The sequence below is a fragment of the Neofelis nebulosa genome, chromosome 17 (assembly GCF_028018385.1).
Source record: "Neofelis nebulosa isolate mNeoNeb1 chromosome 17, mNeoNeb1.pri, whole genome shotgun sequence".
NCBI classification, from domain to species: Eukaryota; Metazoa; Chordata; class Mammalia; order Carnivora; family Felidae; genus Neofelis; species Neofelis nebulosa.
In genome coordinates, this window is record NC_080798.1 from 35,511,670 (window position 1) to 35,527,698 (window position 16,029).

Here is a 16,029-nt window from a genome sequence, read left to right on the forward strand (position 1 = left end):
AGGGACGTGGAGGGCAGGAAGGAGAGTGACGGAAAGGGAAGTAGGGGGAAGGCAGGGGTAGGAAGCAGGGGCCAGATCCTTTGAAAGGTAAATACAACAGATCACCACCCTGTGCATGGAGCTGGGGGGGGGGACATTATAATGTCCATCACATTCAGGAGTCCAGGAGAGGCCATAGAGATTGCCCAAGAACCTAGGGCAGGAGCGCCCTCCCAAATCAGGGTGCGTATGTGTTCCTGCATCGGAGGAGTGACACGTAAGCAAAATCCAAAAGCGTGGTTCTCAAAGTGTAGTCCCTGGTCAAGAGCATCAGCACCACCTGAATGCATTACAAATACAAATTCTCAGACCCCACCCCGGACCCACCGAATCCCCCAAAACACAAAGCACAGAACACTGTACCCAGGAAATGCTCATTTATTGAATGGTCAAATTGCAGGCCGTCCAATTCCAGAAGGTGCTCCTGTGTTAAGATGCAGAAGCATGGGGAGCGCAGTGCAACCGCAGGCCACACCCACACCCACACCCACCCCGTGTGGAATGAGGACAGGGCCGGCTCACGTGGGTGTAGTTGATTTCAAGGTGCAAAGGTAGTGACAGAAATGCATCTCCACAGCGCTGCCAAGTGAAACTTCACACTCGGCCTCCTGGGGCCGCGGGCGGTGCTTAAACTTTTATAAGGTGTAAAAGGAATTAACATGGGCTGCAGCTGGTTGGAAGCCTTTAAACAGGTTTCAAGTTACAAAAATCAGGCCCGCAAGCCCCAGCGAGCGCGCACATCCACAACCCCCTCCCCCGCACACAGAAGGGAAATGACGTTATCTTCAACCCCAGTTAACTCAAGACCAGCTATGGAAGATGCTGCCAGATTACCTGCTAAGAAAATAAACCTCGGGGCTAAGAACAAGCCTGAGACTTTGGGCCGCCTTTAGAAAAGAAAGTCCTGGAAGGCGCCTGGGTGGCTCAGTCAGTTAAGCATCTGACCGGATTCGGCTCAGTGCATGATCTCACAGTTCTCGAGTTCGAGCCCTGCGTCAGGCTCTGCACTGAGAGAGCGGAGCCTGCGTGGGATTCTTTTTCTCTGCCCTTCACCCACGCTCCCTCTCTCTCTCTCTCAAAAATAAATAAACTTAAAAAAATTAAAGAAAAGAAAAAGTTCTCTGCCTACAAACAAAAACAGCTTCACTTAAAAAAAACTCCTCCTCCACAGCCATGCAGAACATCAGGGCTTGACACCTTAATTGCTCTGATAGAAACAAGTTAATGGGGTTTTAATAAAAATAGCACCCAAATAGGCGTTGGGCCCCCTAGTTTTGCAAACAGAAGCTCTGCTGGGTCCCCCTCGGGCAGCCAGACCCTGTGGAGAGTTACAGAAAGGAACTGAGTTCATGGAATCAGTACCTTCAGAGTCAACAAAAAAGCAGAACTGTGTGGTCTGTTCTATCACAGATTCAGGCAAACGCAGGTCAAGTCATGTCCCTCAGACGGTGGAAGCTTGGGCGGGGGTCCCGTGGGCTGTGCCACCAGCACCAGCAGTGCAAAGTCCAGCTGCTCCTCCAGCCAATTCAAGTCTTCACAAAGTAAGTAAGGGATCGGTTTTTATCTCATTCGTGGTTTGGGGCAGGGCCATTTAACTAGTGAAGGGACTCGGTTCTGGGCTGAGGCTGCCTAGGTTCAAATCCCTGCTCTGCCGTTTTTTTTGCTGCCCAACTTGGGGGCAGGTCCTCACCTCGGCGCCTCACTTTCCTCCTCTGTAAAATGGGCTCATAGTCCTACTTACCCTGTAGGGTTTTGAGGAACACTAAATGGGTTGTGTGTAATGTGCTTAGAGTAGCGCCCAGCACAAGACCTCCAACTATGCTGGCTGGTGGGGGAGACCGGGAACTCCGGTGAGGCTGGAACGCAGTGATGAAGAGATGGGCAGAGAGGCGCTTGTAGAGACGGTCAAAAGTGAGGCCACACAGGGCCTTGGAGACCAGGGCGAAGGTACAATTATAGAAGCAACGGGGAAAGAGGGAAGTGGCCTGAGTTACCTTTGCAAAGGTTGAAAACCATTCTGGCGGCTGGGGGGGGGGGGGGGCCGGGGAGGCAGGAACACCTGGAGGGAGGGAGGGCTGTGGGGAACAGAAGACACAGTCAGGAGGCCACTGTGATAATGGAGTGAGAGGTGAAGGTGCCTGGGGCCAGAGGAGCAGCTGGGGGGACAGAGAATAAGTGAAGAGGGTGTGGTGACCACTGACTGGGGGGAGGGAGAGACCAGTGGAGTCCACTGGATAACCCTTTGGGTTCTAGAAAGCCCCAGGAGGAAACAGGTTTGGACCAAGATAATATGATCCCTTGTGGCTAACAAAGCCGCCTTGGCCCTCCTCCCTTTCCCCTGGCATGTGTGTGTTCCACCTGGCTGTGCAGTGTCCCACTTGACTTTTGTCACTTGGCTTCCACGCTGCCCCAGGTCCCCACCATCACTGTTCTTGCCTGGGGCACAAGCCTGTATGGAGGGCTGTCCCACCTTTTATAAAACCATTCACCCCTTGCCGGTGACTGAGCCTGTTTCTAGTCCTGAGAGTAACCAAGATCCAAGGCCCTTCCCGAAACTTCCTGTCAGCTTGGAAATGGAGCCCTCGAGCAGCCAATGGTGGGGCGTTTTGGAGTTCGGAGGCTTTTTTACTTTAAAACCATTTCATAGTTTGTGTGCTTTTTAGTTGATTACATAAATAATACGTGTTCATGCGTATACAGACTTGTGAAAGAGTCAAACCATCCAGAACAAAACATAAGGTCCCCTCCTCCATCACCTCCTACACCCCAAGCCCAGCTCCCGGTGCCTTCCTGGAGACACCCACCTTCAACAAACAGGTGGCTTTCTTCCAGTGTCAGCGCCCTGACACTCTTGTGCACGTCCTCGTTGTACGTTGGACCTCATTCTACATCCCGTTCTGCTACTTCCCTTTTGACCTAGCACCGTGTCTTGTCAGGGATCTATCTACTTGGGCTTTTTTTTTTTTTTCTTTTCTACAGCTGCGTGGTTTTTCTAGTATGAAGATACCATGTTTTATTGAGCCACTCACCTTCAATTAAGGTTTTAGGCTTTTTAGAGATTTTCACAACATTGCAGTGACTGTCAATGGACCTGAATCCAGACTCCCATGCAAAGATTTCTATAGAGCCCATTCCTGGACATAGAATTGCTAGATCAAAGGGTTTGCACACTGAAATTTTGATACCTACTGCCCAATTATCTTCCCCAAAGCTGTCTTTTTCTTTAAAAATAAAAGTCTTGGGGAGGCTGGATGGCTCAGTCGGTGAAGCATCCGACTTCGGCTCAGGGCATGATCTCCTGGTTCGTGAGTTTGAACTCCAAGTTAGGCTCTCTGCTGTCAGCACAGAGCCCGCTTTGGATCCTTTGTCCCCTCTCTCTCTCTGCCTTTCCCCAGCTCCTGCTTTCTCTCTCTCTCTCAAAAATAAACATTAAATAAATAAATAATTCTTCTTTTTTTTTTTTGTAAGGATAAGGAAGCTTTATTTGTGCTATCAACTCTATGTGTTAATCCTACCTTTCCACCGGTGCACTGCCTCCCCTGATTTCCAAACACTATCTTTTTTTTTTTTTTTTTAATATATGAAATTTATTGTCAAATTGGTTTCCATACAACACCCAGTGCTCATCCCAAAAGGTGCCCTCCTCAAATACCCATCACCCACCCTCCCCTCCCTCCCACCCCCCATCAACCCTCAGTTTGTTCTCAGTTTTTAACAGTCTCTTATGCTTTGGCTCTCTCCCACTCTAACCTCTTTTTTTTTTTTTTCCTTCCCCTCCCCCATGGGTTTCTGTTAAGTTTCTCAGGATCTACGTAAGAGTGAAACCATATGGTATCTGTCTTTCTCTGTATGGCTTATTTCACTTAGCATCACACTCTCCAGTTCCATCCACATTGCTACAAAAGGCCATATTTCATTCTTTCTCATTGCCACGTAGTATTCCATTGTGTATATAAACCACAATTTCTTTATCCATTCATCAGTTGATGGACATTTAGGCTCTTTCCATCATTTGGCTATTGTTGAGAGTGCTGCTATAAACATTGGGGTACAAGTGCCCCTAGGCATCAGTACTCCTGTATCCCTTGGGTAAATTCCTAGCAGTGTATTGCTGGATCATAGGGTAGGTCTATTTTTAATTTTCTAAGGAACCTCCACACTGCTTTCCAGAGCGGCTGCACCAATTTGCATTCCCACCAACAGTGCAAGAGGGTTCCCATTTCTCCACATCCTCTCCAGCATCTATAGTCTCCTGATTTGTTCATTTTGGCCACTCTGACTGGCGTGAGGTGATATCTGAGTGTGGTTTTGATTTGTATTTCCCTGATAAGGAGCGACGTTGAACATCTTTTCATGTGCCTGTTGGCCATCCGGATGTCTTCTTTAGAGAAGTGTCTATTCATGTTTTCTGCCCATTTCTTCACTGGGTTATTTGTTTTTCGGGTGTGGAGTTTGGTGAGCTCTTTATAGATTTTGGATACTAGCCCTTTGTCCGATGTGTCATTTGCAAATATCTTTTCCCATTCCGTTGTTTGCCTTTTAGTTTTGTTGGTTGTTTCCTTTGCTGTGCAGAAGCTTTTTATCTTCATAAGGTCCCAGTAATTCACTTTTGCTTTTAATTCCCTTGCCTTTGGGGATGTTAAATAATTCTTAATTACAAAAATAATTCATGTTCTTACAAAAACTGTAAAGAAAACAAACAAAACCAGAAATTTTAAATCACTCGTAATTCTGGGGCACCTGGGCAACTCAGTCGGTTGAGCGCCTGACCTCGGCTCAGGTCATGGTCTCACAGGTCGTGGGTCCAAGCCCCACATCAGGCTTTGTGCTAACAGCTTGGAGCCTGCCTCAGATTCTGTGTCTCCCTCTCTCTCTACCCCTCCCCCACTCACACTCTGCCTCTGTCTCTCAAAAATGAATAAATGTTAAAAAAAAATCAAATCACTCATAATTCCATTACCCAGAAATGACAACTGTTAACATATAATCTATTTGAGTCCTTTTACCATGCATATATGTACACACGAATTTTTACAAAAATGTGGTCATAATGTACACCTTTTTTAGAAACCTGCCTTTTGCAGTTAACTATATATCACAGAGATCTTTCCCAGTTATTTAAGATTCTTCCTTGGTGACATTCGAGCTTGTTAACATGGCTAGGGAGCAAGAAAAGAAAAGCTTATGCGGAAGGAAGGAAGCTAAAAAGAATTTTTTTAAAGACTGTGTTAAAAACAATATTGACAAGCCATGTGTAAGATATATTCACATGAATCTATGTATGTGGAAAAATTATTCTACAACCCTGGTTCTTGAACATTTTTGAGAATCTGGTAAAGCCGTTTTCTTCCCTACAATGTGTATGAATACATAATTTGTATATAATTTCATCCTCTCCCCACCAAAAAATACTTTGTCTACACCATCATTTAATTTAAAAATGTTTTCTCCCTCTTTTTTTTTTTTTTTCTTTGACAGAGAGAGAGTGTGCTTGAGAGTTGGGGAGGGGCACAGAGGGAGAGAGAGAGAATCGGAAGCAGGTTCCATGCTCAGCATCGGCCCCAACACGGGACTAGATCTCACAATACTGGGATCATGACCTGAGTGCCTAACCATCTGAGCCCCCCAGGTGCCTCAACACCATCCTTTTAAATGGTTGCATTGACTGCCTCAATATGGGTGGAGCATAGCTCATTTAACCCATAGAGTAGTTAAGAGTATGGTCTTGAGTCAGACACACCATATAAATCATGGCTGTATTTCTTTTTTTTTTTAATTTTTTTTAACCTTTATTTATTTTTTTTTGAGACAGAGAGAGAGAGCATAAACGGGGGAGGGTCAGAGAGAGAGGGAGACACAGAATTCAAAACAGGCTCCAGGCTCTGAGCTGTTGGCACAGAGCCTGACACGGGGCTTGAACTCACAGACCGTGAGGTCATGACCTGAGCCGAAGTCAGACGCTCAACCGACTGAGCCACCCAGGCGCCCCTCATGGCTGTATTTCTTATATCTCAGTCCCTCTGCCTGGTTCCTGGCTTGTAAGATCCAGACAATAACAGGTTGGTTATAGAGGTTTCAAGAGTTCATACGCGTAAAATGTTTAGAACAGGATCTGGCACATGATAAGTGCTAATTAAATGTCAGCTCTTATTATTTCCAGTGTTTTGCTTTTGCAACATGTCTAACTATATCTTTGCACAGATCTGTGATTACTTCCCAGGGATAAATTTCTAGGTGTGGACTAGCTGGGTGGGATCACTAACATATTTATAAGATTTGAGATACATAATGCAAAACTCCTCTATAAAGATTCAGATTCAAGGGGCGCCTGGGTGGCTCAGTCGGTTGAGTGCCGACTTCAGCTCAGGTCACGATCTCGCGGTCCGTGAGTTCAAGCCCCGCATCGGGCCCCTGTGCTGACAGCTCGGAGCCCGGAGCCTGTTTCAATTCTGTGTCTCCCTCTCTCTGACCCTCCCCCATTCATGCTCTGTCTCTCTCTGTCTCAAAAATAAATAAACGTTAAAAAAAATTTAAAAAAAAAAAAAAAAAAAAAGATTCAGATTCAATAATTATTCTATGACTGGGTTTACAATGGTTAGCAAACAGACAAAATTCCCTGCCCTCATGGGGTTTAACATTAAAAAAGGGTAGATAATAAGCAAAATAAGGAAGTGATCTATTTGCAAGTGACAGGTACTATGGAGAAAAATTAAGCAGGGTTAGGAGTTGCAATTCTAAAGGGGGTGGTCAGGGAAGCTCCCTGAAAAGATGACACTGGAGCAGAGACTTAAAGGAAAGACACAAATATGAGGACATCTGGGACAGCAGTGTTCCAGGCAGAGGGCATAGCTAGTTCAAAGGGCCTGGGGCAGGAAGGTGCCAGGAAGTGCATTAGGGGGACCTGGGAGGAGACAGGACAGGGCTGTAAGCAGGCAGGGACATGTCTCAGAGGGCTGGGCAGGCTGAACCCAACTCCATTTTGGGAGCAGTTTTACTTTTATGCAACTACATGTCTAAGAAGGGTGAGGAAGGTGTTCCAGGAGACACAACACACTGAAATGAGGTTTTCCTTGTTTCAGGCTATGCTTTAGAGCACTAAAGGGAAGTGATAATTCTCACTGTTCCCCCACGAAAATCGGAGGTTCCTTGCTTTCCGAGTAAAACATGTGACTGTCTCAGATACTCCAGTCCAGTGCCTTTTTCCTAGAACAGTGAGAACCAAGAGTAAAATGAAGAGACACAAGCTTGTTTTGTTTGTTCCTGGGCTGAGTTCCCGGACAGCCCGTTTGCCAGGTGTGTGATTTTGAAACAGTATTTCCCAGGGGAACACGGGCCCCTGGACCCCAGGCCTCACCACCCCCCCCCCCGCCGTTTTCCCTGCACCCCGCAAAACACCAGCCCCAGACACACATGCAGAAAGCGGAAAGGCCAGCTCGGAGGCTACAGTTCAGGGCAAAAAAGTAGCACACCACAAGTTCATCATGGAGACCACCATGACTGAAATAGTGACCTTGACTTTCCACCCAGTTCTTCGAACTGCAGAGCCCCTGCTTTGAATAAACTAGAAAATCCCAGGGGCTGAGCTGAAACGGTTACAAATGGGGGAAGACGAATCTTGGTATGGAGCTGAGGCGCGGTGGAGGTGCCTGTTGCCATAGGGGGTCAAAGATGAACCCTGGCAGGTTGTTCGCTTGTCCTGTTTAGGCTTCATCTACACCTTTACTGGTGCTCCCCTTTGTGACTTGGCTTGTCGACAATATGTCACTGATCACCTCCCGCGGACAGGCACAGGGCCGGGTGCCATAGGCAGGCTGGGAAGAATTGTATCCGCAGGAGCTGCCAGTTCCCGCTGGGGAAGGGAGGGACGCTCTGCTCCGCTAGATACTTGGCTCAGTGCCCCACGTGCCTTCCCTTCTCCAAGTTAACACGAATCAGGTTGTTCTTTTGCTCTGCCTTTCTTTCCCTCCTTCCTTTTGCTTTCTTTTTTTCCCCCCATTCTCTCCTTTCCTTCCCTCCCTCATCCAAATAAACAGAGAAAACTTGCTGCTTTTCCTCTCCCGAGTTGCTCACTGTTAACAATTTAGTGTTTACTTTCCAGATTTTTTTTTTCATGCGCACCCGCATTTTGGTATGTCATTCTCGTATGGAAAGGGACTGTAAACTCCTCCTGTCTAATTGACCTGTTGTGTTCCCAGCTCCTGGCACATGGTAAACATTGAAAATATTTGTGGAACAAATGAATTTTGAATTTCTGAAATCTGTCTCTCTCAAATATACACCACGGACATCCTTCCACGTCATCTAGTTCATTCCTTTTATGGCTGCGTACTGTCCTACAGAATGTCTGAGCTGTTGTTTAACCAGAAACCTGTTGCCAGACATCTGGCTGTCTCTCTGTTTTGTTTGAAGTCCTTGCTCCTCTGCCTTCACGGACTCCTGTGGAAGGTTCTGCAGACAACTGTGGCCGACAGAATAATAACCTCCCAAATATGCCCACGCCCTGATCCTCAGAACCTGGGAATCTGTTTTGTTACGTGGCGAAGGACTTGCAGGTGTGATGAGTGAAGACTCCTAGGATGGGGCGCCTCTCCTGGATTAGCAGGTGGGCCCCATATAATCACAGGGCTCCTTGTAGGAGGAGTTACAGCAGGGGGTGTGTGAGGAAGCAGGGGTCAGAGGAGTGCTCTTGCCAGAGGAGGCCACAAACCAGAGAACACAGAAGCCTCTAGAAGCCGGAAAAGGCAGGGAAACGGTTCTCCTCTAGAGCCTGCAGAAAGAACGCTGCTTTGCCAGCCTATTTAAGACTTCTGACCTCCAGAACTGTAAGAGAATCCGTTTGTGGATTTTTTTTTCAAACTTTTTTCTTCTGGTAAAATACATGTCATGTAAAATCTACTTGTCTTAACCATGTTTAAGTAAACCGTTTAGTGGTATTAAATATTCATAACGTTAGGCAGCCATCAAGACCATCCATCTCATAACTCTTTTACTTGCAAAACAGAAACTCTGTATCTATCAGTGACTCCCCCTTCCCCCCTCCCCACTGCCAACCAAGATTTCACTTTCTGTCTCTCTGATTTTACTACTCTAAGATTCTCATGTAGTGGAATCATACAGTATTTGTCTTTTGGGGGCTGACTTCTTTCTCTTAGTGTCTTCAGATTTCATCCATGTTTTAGCAGGTGTCAGAATTTCCCTCCTCTTTAAGGCTGAATAATATTTCATTGTGTCGTGGTGGATTTCCAGGGGGGACTGAGATAGTCATTCTTAGCTGAGACACCAAGAGGTGGCAGCTGATTCCAAGCAGAAATCCAGCTGACAACATATCAACGAATAAGAATCACCTGACAATGTAAAAGATACCCATGAAAAAAATCAGTGACAATTTTATCTAACTTGTGATGTTTAAATTTAACAAAAGAGGGGTGCCTGGGTGGCTCAGTCAGTTGGGCATCCTACTCTTGGTTTCAGCTCAGGTCGTGATCTCACGGTTCGTAAGTTCGAGCCCCACATGGGGCTCTGTGTTAACAGCACGGAGCCTGCCTGGGATTCTCTCTGCCCCTCCTCCACTCTCTCTGTCTCTCAAAATAAATAAACTTAAAACATTCTTTTTAAAATTTAACAAAAGTGTTTATAACAGATTTCTGAAGGAAATCAAGTCTGTTTTTAGGGTTTTGTTTGTTTGTTTTTTTAAATATAAGTGGGCTAGATCAAAGCTAACTTGATTTGATGTAGACTTTTCAGAAACAAGTGGGTAAATCTTTTTTTTTTTTTTTTTTTTAATTTTTTTTTTTTCAACGTTTTATATTTATTTTTGGGACAGAGAGAGACAGAGCATGAACGGGGGAGGGGCAGAGAGAGAGGGAGGCACAGAAGCGGAAACAGGCTCCAGGCTCCGAGCCATCAGCCCAGAGCCTGACGCGGGGCTCGAACTCACGGACCGCGAGATCGTGACCTGGCTGAAGTCGGACGCTTAACCGACTGCGCCACCCAGGCGCCCCTAAGTGGGTAAATCTTAGGGGTTACACTAGCCACTGGAGACACAAACATAAATGAGAAATTCTGTGCTCTTAGTGGTCAAAAACTAGTATGTAAAACTCTATAGAAGATTTCATTAAAACAGTTCAGAAAAGGTAGCTCCTTTCCACAGATATTCTACAGACTTCGCTAGTTGTGCTGTTTAAAAAAAATTTCTTTTTAAGTTTTAAAATCATCCACTCATCTGTCAACGGACATTGGGGTTGCTTCTATGTTTTAGTGCTTGTGAATAATGCTGCCATGAACTTGGGTCTACAAACACCTCTTTGAGACGCTGCTTTCAATTCTTTTGGGTGTACATCAGAAGTGGAATTGCTGGGTCATATGGTAATTTTAACGTAAATGTTTTGAGGAACCTTCATACTGTTAACAATAGTGACTATGCCATTCTACATTCCCACCAGCCAATTTCTCCACATCTTTCCCGACTCTTGATGTTTTCTGGTTTTGATAGGAGCCATCTAATGGATGTGGGATGGAATCAGATACCCCATTTGATTAGCCTCTCCCTCATGAGTAGTAATTGTTGCGCATCTTTTCATGTGCTTGTTGGCTGTGTACAAGTATCCCCTGCTTTTCAAGAGTTCCATGCTGTGCCATTTTTCTTTTGCGAAAGACCTGTTCTCCCTAAGCGAATGAAATCTGAAGAGGGTTTTCGCTTTTGTTAAAAGGCAAAAAGCAGAAATATCGCTCCGCATTTGTTTTGCCGTGAGCCTTTATGGAGACAGCGTGCGGTCTGAACAGCTAGTGGTCCCGCCAAGCTCCTTCCCCGGGAACCACACTCAGCATCAAGCTGACAGAGCTTTGAACTGTGTCTCTGAGCGTCTGTGCTTTATCTCCGTTTACTTTGTGCATCCGTTAGCAAGATGTGTCCTAAAGCATCACAAAAGCCTACGGGGGGTATTATTTTGAGTCTGGGAAGGCTCAAAACTTTTCCATATAAATTAATGATAACTGCTTCTTCGCTTCACAACATTTTGGCTTGAGAAAAGTTTCATAGGAACCCTCTGCTTCCAGGTGGTGGGGGAAACCGGCATCATCTTTGGAGAAATGTCGGTTCGAGCCCTTGGCCCATTTTGAAATCAGATTGTTTCTTGTTGTTTTAGTTCTCTATATATTCTAGATATTAATACTTAATCATATATATGATTTGCAAGCAGTTTCTCCCATTATATGGGTTGCCTTTCTATTCTGTTGATGGTGTCTTTTGATGCACAAAAATGAAGTTCAATTGACCTACTTTTCCTTTTGTTGATTATACTTTTGGTGTCCTATGCAAATTCAATGTCCTGAAGCTTTTGTCCTATGGTTTTCTTCTAAGAGTCTTAGATCCTATATTTAGATCTTTGATCCATTTTGAGTTAATTTTTGTATGTAATATTAGGTAAGGGCCCACCTTCATTCTTTTGCATGTGGACATCCAGTTTTCCCAGCACCATTTGTTAGAAAAAAACTATCCTTTTCAAATTAAATAGTCTTGGCACCCTTGTCAAAAATCTTCTGACCGGGGCACCTGGGTGGCTCAGTCGGTTGAGCGTCTGGCTTCGGCTCAGGTCATGATCTCACGGTTTGTGAGTTCGAGCCCCGCATCAGGCTCTGTGCTGACAGCTCGGAGCCTGGAGCCTGCGTCAGATTCTGTATCTCCCTCTCTCTGCCCCTCCCCCACTCACGCTCTGTCTCTCTCTCTCTCTCTCTCTCTTTCAAAAATAAATAAACATTAAAAAAAAAAAATCTTCTGACCATAGCAGCTCCTGGGTAGCTCAGTCAGTTAAGTGTCTGACTTGGGCTCAGGTCATGATCTCATGATTTGTGAGTTCAAGCCCTGCATTGGGCTTTGTGCTGTCTGGGCTCTGTGCTGACAGCGCAGAGCCTGCTTTGGATCCTTTGTCTCCCTCTCTGTTTCTGCTCCTCCCCTGTTCATGAGTATGTGCGTTCTCTCTATCTCCCTCTCAAAAATAATGTTAAAAAAAATACTTTGAGTATATATGTGAGGGTTTATTTCTGGATTTTCTGTCCTATTCCCTTGTTCTGTTCTATTCACTTGGCCCTGTCTTTATGCTAATGCCATGCTGTTTTGCTTACTGTAGCTTTGTGGTAAGTTTTGAAATCACAAAGTGTGAGTCCTCCAGGTTTGATCTTTTTCAATATTGTTTTAGCTATTCCAGGTTTCTTAAGATTTCATGTGAATCTTAAAATAGGATTTTCTATCTCTGCAGAAGCATCGTTGGGATTTTGATGGATTGCAATGACTCCGCAGATCACACTAGGTAGTATTGACCGCTAAACAGTATTATGTATTGTAAAACAGTATTATGTAAAATAAAAAAACAAAAAAACAAAAAAAACCAGTATTATGTATTTTAATCCATGAACATGGGATGTGTTTACTTCTATGTCTCCTTTAAATTTTTTCAGTGATGTTTTGTAGTTTTCGTTGTACAAATCTTTCACCTCCTTCATTAATTCCTAGGTATTGTACTCTTTTGGATGCTGTTATAAATAAAATTTTCCTAATTTCCTTTTCAGACCGTTCACTGCTAGTGTATAGAAATGCAACTGATTTTTATGCATTGACTTTGTATCCTGCTACTTTGCTGAGTTCATTTATTACTTCTAACAGTTTTTTTTTTTTTTCTTATGCAGTCTTTGGTGTTTCTTACATGTAAGCTCCTATTATCTGTGAATGGAGATCTTTTTTCTTTCCAGTTTGGATGCCCTTTATTTCTTTTTCTTGCCTAATACCTCTTACCAGAACTCTGAGTACTGCATTGAATAGAAGTAGTGAGAACAGGCATCTTTGTCTTGTTCCTGATCTTAGAGGAAAAGCTTTAGTCTTCTACTGTTGAGTATGATGTTTGGCTGTGGGTTTTGCTTACATGGCTTTTATTATTTTGAGGTAGTTTCCTTCTGTTTAAGTGTTTTTATCATGAAGCAGTGTTGAATTTTGTCAAATGCTTCTTCAGCAGTGATTGAGGAAGTCATGTGGGTTTTTTTCCCCTTCGTTCTGTTAATGTGCTGTATTACACTGGTCAATTTTTGTATGTTGAACCATTCTTGCACTAGGGGAGTAAATCCCACTTATCAGGGGGTATAATCCTCTTAATATGCTGAATTCAGCTTGTGAGTATTTTGTTGAGGATTTTTCCATCAATGTTCATAAGGGCAATTGGTCAGTAGTTTTGGTTTTGGGTTTTTTTGTCTTTGTTTTTTGTCTGTTTATTTGTTTGTAGTGTCTCTGTCTTCAGTATCAGGGTAATGCTGGCCTAATAGAATGACTTAAGAAATAGTCCCTTCTCTTCAGTTTTTTGGAGAAGCTTGAGGAAGACTTCTGTTTCTTTAATTGTTTGGTAGAATTCACTTAAACCATCAGGGCCAGGCTCTTCTTTGGGGAAATGTTTTTTAATTTTTTTTTGACGTTTATTTATTTTTGAGAAACAGAGCATGAGAAGAGGAGGTGCAGAGAGAGAGGGAGACACAGAATCCAAAGCAGGCTCCAGGCTCCGAGCTGTCAGCGCAGGGCCCAATGCGGGGCTCGAACTCACGAACCATGAGATCATGACCTGAATCAAAGTCAGATGCTCAACCAACTGAGCCACCCAGGCACCCCTCTTTGGGGAAATTTTTGATTACTGATTTAGTCTCCTTACTAGTTACATGTCTGTTCAGATTTTCAATTTTTTCATGATTTAGTCTTGGTAGATTTATGTTTCTAGGAATTTGTCCATTTCATCTAGGTTTTCCAACTTCTTGGCATACAATTGTTCATAGTGCTCTCTGAGGCCTCTTTATTTCTATAAAATCTGTAGTAACATCCCTCCTTTTAGTTCTGATTTTAGTAATTTGTCTTCTCTCTTTTTCTTAGTCCATCTAGCTAGAATTTTATCAATTTTGTTGGTCAAAGAACCAATTTTTGGTTTTATTGACTTCCCCTCCCCTCTATTTTTCTATTTTCTTTAAATTTTTTTTAATGTTTATTTTTGAGAGCGAGAAACAGAGCATGAGCAAGGGATAGGGGGTTAGGGGGAAGAGGCAGAGAGAGAGAGAGAGAGAGAGAGAGAGAGAGAGAGACAGACAGACAGACACAGACCTAGAATCAGAAGCAGGTTCCAGGCACTGAGCTGTCAGCACAGAGCCCAACCCGGGGCTTGAACTCCCAAACCACAGGATCATGACCTGAGCCAAAGCTGGACACTGAACTGACTGAACCAACCAGGTGCCCCTATTTTTTTTTTTTTTAAGATTTTAATTTTTGGGGGGGCACCTGGGTGGCTCAGTTGGTTCAGTGTCCGACTTCGGCTCAAGTCATGATCTCGCGGTCTGTGAGTTCGAGCCCCACGTCGGGCTCTGTGCTGACAGCTCAGAGCCTGGAGCCTGTTTCCGGTTCTGTGTCTCCCTCTCTCTCTGGCCCTCCCCCGTTCATGCTTTGTCTCTCTCTGTCTCAAAAATAAGTAAAAACATTTAAAAAAATTAAAAAAGATTTTAGGGCCCCTGGGTGGCGCAGTCGGTTAAGCGTCTGACTTCAGCCAGGTCACGATCTCGCGGTCCGTGAGTTCGAGCCCCGTGTCAGGCTCTGGGCTGATGGCTCGGAGCCTGGAGCCTGTTTCCGATTCTGTGTCTCCCTCTCTCTCTGCCCCTCCCCCGTTCATGCTCTGTCTCTCTCTGTCCCAAAAATAAAAAAAAATTTAAAAAAAACGTTGAAAAAATAAATAAATAAATAAATAAAAAAGATTTTAATTTTTTTAAGTAATCTCTACACTCACATAGAGATCAAACTTATAACCACAAGATTAAGTCACATGCTCTATCGACTGAGCGACTGAGGGAGGCGAGCCACCCCTTTCTCTTGTCAATCTCCTGTTTTTCTGCTCTAATCTTGATTATTTGCTTCCTTCAGCTAGCTTTGGATTTAGTTCTTTTTCTAGTTCCTTAAGTTGTAGAGTTAGGTTCTTGATTTGAGATCTTTCTTGTTCAAGTGTGTATAGCTATGAATTTTCCTTTACAACTATTTTTGCTGCATTCGTTTTGGTATGTTGTTGGTTTGTTTTGTTTTCATATTTAAGTATTTCCTAATTTCTCTCGTGATATCTTTGATGCATTGGTTATTTATGAATGTGTTTGTTTACGATCCACATACTTGTGAATTTTCCTGTTTTCCTTCTGTTACCAATTTCTGATTTCATCCCATTGTATTTGGAGAAAGTAGGAGTTCTTTTTAAATCTACTGATACTTAACTTTTTTTTTTGAGACTTAATTTTTGGGGCCTAACGTATAGTCTATCCTGAAAAATCCCTGTGTACTTGAGAAGAATGTGTATGCTGCTGTTGGTGAGTAGAGTGTTCTGTCTGTCAGATCTAGATCTAGTTGGTTTATTGTGTCTATTTCCTTCTGTCTGGTTGCTGTATCCCTTATTGAGATTGGTGTATTAAAGTCTCCAACTATTAGTATAGAACTGTGTTTCTGTCTTCAATTCTGTTTGGTTTTGCCTTATATATTTGGATTGTCGTTAGATATGTAAATGTTTACAACTGTTAAATTTTCTTGTTGTATTCCAACTTTTAATATATAATGTCCTTCTTTGTTTCTGGTAACCATTTTTGATTTAAAGACCTTTTTGTCTGATAGTAAGATAACCATCTTCTCTTTTGCCTTCTATTTGCATGGAATACCTTTTCCCATTCTTCAGATCTATTTGTGTCTTTAAATCTAAAGTGAGTCTCTTGTAGACAGCATATAGTTGGGTCATGTGTGTTTATCCATTTATGCCAATCTAGGTCTTTTGACTATTTAAAAGTAACTATAGGTAAGGAGGGACTTTTGTCATTTTGTTTTCTATACAACTTAGGGCTTTTTTTCTTTTTCTTTTTTGTCCCTCATTTGTCCCTCATCACAGTCTTCCTTTGTGTTTGTATTAGTTGACTTTTTATTTATTTTTTAATTCCTAATTTCCTTTT

At 43.5% G+C, this 16,029-nt stretch overlaps 1 protein-coding gene across 1 annotated transcript in view; it reads left to right on the plus strand.

The window, feature by feature from the left end:
* The first annotated feature begins 8,707 nt into the window (after positions 1-8,707).
* Positions 8,708-16,029, plus strand: part of NDRG4 (NDRG family member 4) — an 81,440-nt gene continuing 74,118 nt past the window's right edge. The window contains exon 1 of the mRNA XM_058706528.1: positions 8,708-8,861. The gene's annotated coding sequence lies outside the window, so the exon portion shown is untranslated. The remainder of the gene's footprint in view (positions 8,862-16,029) is intronic.